At 43.6% G+C, this 8,630-nt stretch overlaps 1 pseudogene; it reads right to left on the reverse strand.

Moving 5' to 3' along the window:
- Positions 1 to 3,926: 3,926 nt before the first annotated feature.
- On the reverse strand, positions 3,927 to 8,331 carry LOC147975543 (uncharacterized; annotated as a pseudogene).
- Between the last annotated feature and the right edge of the window lie 299 nt (positions 8,332 to 8,630).

Raw genomic sequence — 8,630 nt, forward strand, 5'->3', positions numbered from 1 at the left:
CTTAGATCTGATACCACTTGTAGGATCGAAAGTATGTCTAGAGGGGGGGGCGGTGATTAGACTACTTGACCAAATAAAAATCTAGCCTTTTCCAAATTTTAAGTCTTGGCAGATTTTAGCAACTTAGCACTAGTCAAGCAATCAACCTACACATGCAAGTCTAAGAGCATAGCAGCGGAATGTTAAACATTGCACATGAAGGTAAAGGGAGGAGTTTGGAGGGAGCAAATGCAATGTAGACACGGAGATTTTTGGCGTGGTTCCGATAGGTGGTGCTATCGTACATCCACGTTGATGGAGACTTCAACCCACGGAGGGTAACGGTTGCACGAGTCCATGGTGAAGGGAGGAGTTTGGAGGGAGCAAATGCAATGTAGACACATAGATTTTTGGTGTGGTTCCGATAGGTGGTGCAATCGTACATCCACGTTGATGGAGACTTCAACCCACGGAGGGTAACGGTTGCGCGAGTCCACAGAGGGCTCCACCCACGAAGGGTCCACGAAGAAAACCTTGTCTATCCCTCCATGGCCATCGCCCATGAAGGACTTGGCTCACTAGGGTAGATCTTCATGAAGTAGGCGATCTCCTTACCCGTACAAATTTCTTGGTTCAACTCCACAATCTTGACGGAGGCTCCCAAGTGACGCCTAACCAATCTAGGAGACACCACTCTCCAAAAGGTAATAGATGGTGTGTTGATGATGAACTCCTTGCTCTTGTGCTTCAAATGATAGTCTCCCCAACACTCAATTCTCTCTCACTGATTTGGATTTGGTGGAAAGACGATTTGAGTGGAAAGCAACTTGGAGAAGGCTAGATATCAAGATTCATATGGTTGGAAAGGAATATCTTGACCTCAACACATGAGTGGGTGGTTCTCTCTTAGAAAATGTATGATGGAAGCGTAGGCATGTTCTGATGGCACTCCTCACGAATGAAGAGTGGGTGGAGGGGTATTTATAGCCTCCACACAAAATCTAATCATTACACACAAATCACCAAACTCGGTGGGATCGAATAATGAAACTCGGTTGGACCGATTCAGTTCAAAATGTGAACGTTAGGATTTTTGGTGGGACCGACATGTCAACTCGGTGAGACCGATTTCATTAGGGTTAGGGCATAATGTAATCTCGGTGAGACCGATTATAGAAAATTGGTGAGACCGAATTTGGTAATAAGCTAACCAGAGAGTTGTTTAGGCAAACTCGGTGGGACCGATTCACTCATCTCGGTGAGACCGAAACGTTATGAAGGGGAAATAGAGAGTTTGCATTGCGAACTCGGTGGGACCAATCGCTCATTTCGGTTGGACCGAAACGTTATGAAGGGAAACAGAGATTTTGCAATCCCATCTTGGTGAGACCGAGATCCCTATCGGTAAGACCGAAAAGACTAGGGTTTTGTGGCAGTGGCTATGTCAACTGAACTCGGTGGCGCCAGATAGAAAGTTTTGGTGGGGCCGAGTTTGACTTTTGGTTTGGGACATATGTGGATATGAGAAAGTGGTTGAGGGTTTTGGAGCATATCACTAAGCATTTTGAGCAAGTAACCCATTAAGAAACACCTCATACCCTTTTAATAGTACTGTCTTTTCCTATGGACTCAATGTGATCTTGGATCACTAAAAGGTAAAATGTAGAGTCTTGAGCTTTAGAGCTTGAGCCAATCTTTTGTCCTTAGCATTTTGAGGGGTCCACATTTCTAATCCATGCCATGCCAATCATTGAGCTTTCCTGAAATATTTATCTTGAAATAGTATTAGCTCAATGAGCTATATGTTGTTAGGAATTACCAAAACCACCCAGGGATAGTTGCACTTTCAACTTTTGAAAAGTTCAAATAGTTTCAGAAGGAGGTTGAGAATCAGCTCAGCAAGACTATAAAGCTTTTACGATCTGATCATGGAGGTGAGTACATGAGCCAGGAGTTTGATGATCATCTGAAAAGCTGAGGTATAGTACCTCAATTCACACCTTTGGGTACGCCACAGAGAAACGACGTGTCAGAATGGAGGAATAGGACCTTGTTGGACATGGTCCGGTCAATGATGAGCAAATCGGATTTACCCTTGTCATTCTGGGGATACGCTCTAGAAACTGCAGGTTTTACACTCAATAGAATGCCATCTAAATCCGTAGACAAGACACCACATGAGATGTGGACTGGGAAGAGTTCCAAGTTGTATTTTCTAAAGATTTGGGGTTGTGAAGCATTTGTCAAGCAACTTATGTCGGACAAGCTTACACCCAAGTCGGATAAGTGCCTATTTGTGGGATATCCGAGTGAAACCTTAGGATATAGCTTCTACAACCGCGAAGGGAACAAAGTGTTTGTTGCTCGGAATGGGGTCTTCCTTGAGAAAGAGTTTCTCGGGTGGGAAGCCAGTGGGAGGTAGGTGCAACTCGAAGAAATTCAAAAAAACTACTTGGGGACAACTCGGCTGATGATGTGATCATACCAGAGTTTGTGAGGGTACCCATAGTGGAAGCGGCACCGAAACCACAGAGGTCGGAAAGATTGCATAGAGTACACGATGTTTTAATGCTAGAGAGCAACGAGCCGGCTACGTATGCGGAAGCGATGGTGAGCCAAGATTCCGAGGCATGGCTAGAGGCCATGAGATCGGATTTAAAGTCCATGGATGAGTATCAAGTCTCGGACTTGGTTGATCTGCCTCCTAGCGTAACAGCCATTGGCTGCTGCTACTTCTTGAGCTTGTGTTGATTTTTTCCTTGAAGAGGAAAGGTTGATGCAGCAAAGTAGAGATATGTATTTCCCTCAGTTAAGAACCAAGGTATCAATCCAGTAGGAGGCACAAGCAAGTCCCCAATATATGCACCTGCACAAATTAGCAAACACTTGCACACAACGCGAAAAAGGGTTTCCCTTCACGGTCATGAACAAGAGTGAGATCTAATAGAGATAGGTATAAAATATAAATAAAAGAGCAAACTAATATAAATATAAATAAATTGCAGCAAGGTATTTTTGGGTTTTTTTGGTTTATAGATCTGAAAATATATGATGGAAAATAGACCCGGGGGCCATAGGTTTCACTAGAGGCTTCTCTCTTGAAAGAAAACATACGGTGGGTAAACAAATTACTGTTGAGCAATTGATAGAAAAGCGCATAGTTATGATGATATCTAAGGCAATGATCATGAATATAGGCATCACGTCCGTGACAAGTAGACCGAAACGATTCTGCATCTACTACTATTACTCCACACATCTACCGACACCTACCTGCATCTAGAGTATTAAGTTCATAAGAACAGAGTAACGCTTTAAGTAGGATGACATGATGTAGAGGGATAAACTTAAGCAATGTGATATAAACCCAACCTTTTTATCCATGATGGCAACAATGCAATACGTGCCTCGCTACTCCTTCTATCACTGCGTGAGGACACCGCAAGATTGAACCCAAAACTAAGCACCTCTCCCATTGCAAGAAAAACCAATGTAGTTGGCCAAACCAAATCGATAGTTCGAAGATGAATACAAAGATATCTTAATCATGCATCAAAGAGTTCAGAGAAGACTCAAATAATATGCATAGATAATCTGATCATAAATCCACAATTCATCGGACCTCAACAAACACACCGCAAAAGAATATTACATCGGATAGAACTCCAAGAACATCGAGGAGAACATTGTATTGAACATCAAAGAGAGATTAGAAGCCATCAAGATACTAGCTATGGACCCTTAGATCCGTGGTAAACTACTGACGCTTCATCGGAAGGGTAACAAGGTTGATGTAGAGGCCCTCCATGATCGAATCCCCCTCCAGCAGGGTCCGGAAAAGGCCCGAAGAAGGGATCTCACGGGAACAGAGGCTTGCAGCAGCGGAAAAGTATCTTCGTGGATGCTTCTGATGTTGGGGGAATATTTGAGAATATATAGCACTCGAATTAGGGTACCTTGGGCATCTTTGGATTGGTTGGGCTCATCCATGATGCTTCTGATGCCTTGGGCATCAGAAGCTCTTCCACGGCCATTGAATCAGTAGCCAGCTCATTTGAAGCTCGTCCATGAGCAAGCAAGTTGGATGCCCTGGGATGCCTTGGAATATACAAGCCATTTGTGGAAGCCTAGGGAAATTTGTTGAAGCCCATCATTGGACTATACAAGCCATGTTCTATAATGAAAAATTCGAACTAGTATATGAAAGTGACAAAATAGGAGACTCTCTATCATGAAGAATATGGTGCTATTTCAATAAGAAACTCAATATCTCTATCTGGTGGCATACCTGGCAACTCCTCTGGAAACACATCTGGATAATCTCTCACAACTGGCACCTCTTCCAGGCTACCCCCCTTAAGAGAGTTCACCTGCACCTGATTACGCTTATACTTACACACATATTTGATCCTCTTCCCTCCTGGTGCACTGAGAGTAATAGATCGACTGGCACAATCAATACAACATTTATATAACTGCAACCAATCCATACCCAAAATAATATCCAGACCTTGTGACTTCAATATAATCAAATCTGTAGGAAAATCATGCTTTCCAATAGACAAAGTCAACTGATGGCAACCAACACCTGTTATCATCTCAGCTCCTGGGGAACTCACTCTAATAGGCATACTAAGTGTTTTGGTTGGCAATCCATGTTTATCAACAAATACCCTCGAAATAAATGAATGCGATGCACCAGTATCAAAAAGAACAAGCGCGGGTACTGAGTTAATCAAGAACTTACCAATCATTGCATCAGGTTCATTATAGATCTCCTCAACATTAACATGGTTGACATGACCCTTTTGGAAGGGGTTTGGCTTGCTGACTCCTGAATCCCCATTACTATTCTTGTTCCCTGGACAAGCATTGGAGTAGTGGCCCATCTGCCTACACTTATAGCATTGAACCTGGCTAATATCCCTCTGCACATGCATACTCTAGTGGCTCTGGTTATTATTCCCTCCATTACCATTACCATTACCTCTACCATTGCCATTGTTACTCTTGTGCCCATTGTGATGATGGTGGCCATTATGGTTGTGGCCATTCCCTCCATGATGATTATGTCCATTACCTCCATGATGATTATGCCCATTACCTCCATTACCATGATATGAAGTGCGTGGCTTCTGTTGTGGTCCTGAATTATACTTATTATTGTTGTTGTACTTCCTCTTGCGGTTCTCTATGGCCTGTTGCTTTCCCTCCAGCACAATAGCCTTATCAATCAAATCCTAGAAATTCCTAAAAGTTGCCACTGTCAACTGAAGGCTCAAGTCATCATTTAGGCCCTCCAAGAATTTCTCCTGCCTAGCTGCATCAGTGTTAACATCATTAGGAGCATGGCATGCAAGATTATTGAATTCCTCCACATAAGCATTAACAATGCGACTTCCCTGGTGCAAACTGCGAAACTCCTTCTTTTTCAGACTCATAGCACCAGCAGACACATGTGCAGCACGGAAGGCATCCTGAAACTGAGGCCATGTGATAGTAGCAATGGGATAAGTGACCAAGTAGTTGTCCCACCAAGCTGCAGTAGGACCCTCCAACAAATGTGAGGCAAACCTCACCCTCTCTACATCAGTGCATCCAACCGTCTCCAGGTTCCTATTGACTGCACGGAGCCAGTCATCAGCCACAATAGGTTCAGGGGAACTGGAGAACCTCTGAGGATTCAATCTCAAGAACCTGGTAAGCATATCCACAGGCGGCGGCGGCGGTGGATTGTTGTTGTTATTGTTGTTGTTCTAGTTCTGAGTAAGCAACTGGATCAACTGGGCATGTCCCTCAATAACCTGCTGTATGTATGGTGGTACTCCATTGCCATTATTGTCTCCTCCTGCAGTATTGCGTCTAGTATCATGCCTCGGCAGCATCTGGTGGGCAAGCATAGATGAGTTATAGATATAATAGGGCCAAAAGCTATGTATATATAAATATATTCTACCCATATGCATAATATGATCAAGCCAACAAAACACAACAACGAATAACACCAACAAACAAACAACAAACAATGGTAATATTATAAATAAATATATATATATATATATATATATAGTCGAATAATTTCGACACTAAGCAATTTAACAAACAACTACCAATCAAGCAAACAATCTAGTATCTTCATACCACGAAAGTGGGCATAATCAGATATGCTAACACGATAACGTTGCAATATAAAACAAACATGAATGGTTGTCTCAGCACTAGTTCCTACTTAACTGTTCAAGAGACTTGAGGGGGTTAACTAATAAACAGCAAGAAGTATAACTAGCTGATAACATAATTTTTACTCCTATGGATTTTCCAATCCATTTTCTAGGGTCACGTCCTATAGTCAACACACTGCTCTGATACCATCTGTAACGACCAAACCTCGAAGGATTTGAGTCTCTGTGCTTACCGTGCTAGTCCCTGGATCAAAATCGCTAGCACACACAGTATAGATGAATACCAGAATAGCAAGTGCATCATTTATTACAACGTATGATCCAGAATGTATAAAATAAAACAATCTGCATAGCACTTGGCTAGCTTTATTCAATCAAACAACGGAAAGTAGCAGAAAATAACGATGAGTCCCATCATAGCCCACTGGCGATGCTGAGTGCAGACTCGCGACCCTAATGGTACCTTACTCTTCGTCTGAATATCCTGCAACATGAGATGTTGCAGCCATATAGGTCAATACTTTGAAGGTATTGGCAAGTTACACAGGAGTAATAATAAAGCAGACCTACATGTATATTCATAGTATATCAAAAGGAAGGCTTGAGGGTTTATTTTTGCAGAAAGCTGATTTTGTCCTCATAGCTACCTAATAGTCAAATTTTTATTTAGTTCTTTTATTACTACAATTAAATACACAAGGTTGAGTTGGCAAAAATCAACTCCAACCTACCCTTTTATTAAGTTGCCCACAAATATTAGTAAGTGTCACATCTGTCAAGATCATCCAACAACTATAATGGCATAGTCTCTCAAATTTACCCATAACCGGGGGCATGACTAATCATGATTAGTTTTAACACTCTGCAGAGTTTAGTATGCTTTACCCACTGGACCCAACCCGAAGATTGAGACGAAGTCTTTCAGAAGCAGTCCCCTAGTCCCAACAGGAGGCCCATCCCAACTATTATATCTACATCTGCTGGCACATCCGGGTAAGGGTTCTACAACTGATCAACTGAGCTAGAGCCCATTTAGCCAGTGGTCGCACATGGAAGCTACTAGTCACTAAGTCTGTCTGATCTTTTTGAGCCTGGGCGGCCGTCCACTTACATTCAGAGGGTATAAACCATGATGTTCTTGAAACCACCCTAGCAATACCACTTCCGCCCAGAGGTGAATTAAATCCCGAGTTACTACTCAAATTATTATATATATAATCCTCACATAAGCTCAATGAATACACGAACCACTCCCATCTACAAAGCATAGCAACCTACAACTACCACGATTTGCAAAGACGGGAAGATAGCTCAACAGCATAGCAAAATAATATAGTATTCCTATACATGCATATATTCATAGTGTGATATAACTACATGCATAGAAAACAATAGGTAAAGGATGATCAAAATGTAACTTGCCTAGGTTCTAGTTCATAAAGTCACACTCCTGACAATAGCTCGCGTCGCACTCCGGACAACCTACACGTTTCACACAATTCAACAAATCAATCGCCGGAACACGAATATAACCAAAATAAAACCAACAGCAAGAAAACCAACTCAAAAACCCAACAACAGCAGCTTAACAACACCTAAATTGCGCTACGGTCACAATGCAACAAGAATCACTCGAATTCGATAAGTGGTTTGAAAGATACGACCTCCGGAAGGTTTTATTCAAATCCAAACGAATTCAAATTTGAAAAGTGCAAACATGTGCAAAGTTGGTACTGTGATAATGTGCTGATTTTTGTGAGTGGATAGGAAAAAGAATTACCTAAATTGGATTTATAGAATATGAGTTATAGCTAATTGAAGTTAGAGTTGAAAACTGAAAAAGAACAAAAAGAAACAGAATTCTCCTGGTTGGTTACTGTAGAAGCTCATGTAGCAACTGCCATGTGGCAGTTCTTGATTAGCAGGGCGCGTGTGCTCACCCAAAACAGAGGAAAACGACGGCGGTGTCGGGCGTCGGCGGTGGCGCGTCTCCGGCGGGTCTCCGGCGAAGTTGAGTGTGTGGGCGGATGCGGCGGTGAGTAGCGGAGGTGGTGCCGGGGTCGAACGGCAACGTGTCGGCCTCCTCTGCAGCTGCGGTGTCGTGAACGTCGGCGTACTCTGGCAGCGGCGGACGAGCTTGCCCCTCCGGCTCCGCTGCGTTTTCGGCCATGATAACAAGTCAAAGGGGTGCGTAGTTGAGAGGGAGATCGAAGAGAGCAGGCGGTGTGGCTGTGGGTGTCCCTACGGCGGTGAAATTGCCAGGCGAACGGCAGCGGTCGGTGATGCTTCTCGCGAGATGCGTTTTGCCCTAGTTGAGGCGTGCGGCAGTGGGGAAGATCGAGGAGGGGATGCGGGGTTGCCCTAGGTCTTCTGCTTGCACACGGCGACTCGGGAGCGCTCGAGGTGGACTAGGAGCACGAGCTCGGGTCGGGCTCGGCCTCGGGTGCGGGAGCGGCGCGGCGCTCCTCT

The sequence above is a fragment of the Triticum urartu genome, chromosome 4A (genome assembly GCF_056163025.1).
Source record: "Triticum urartu cultivar PI428250 chromosome 4A, HENAU_Tu73, whole genome shotgun sequence".
In the NCBI taxonomy this organism is placed as follows: Eukaryota; Viridiplantae; Streptophyta; class Magnoliopsida; order Poales; family Poaceae; genus Triticum; species Triticum urartu.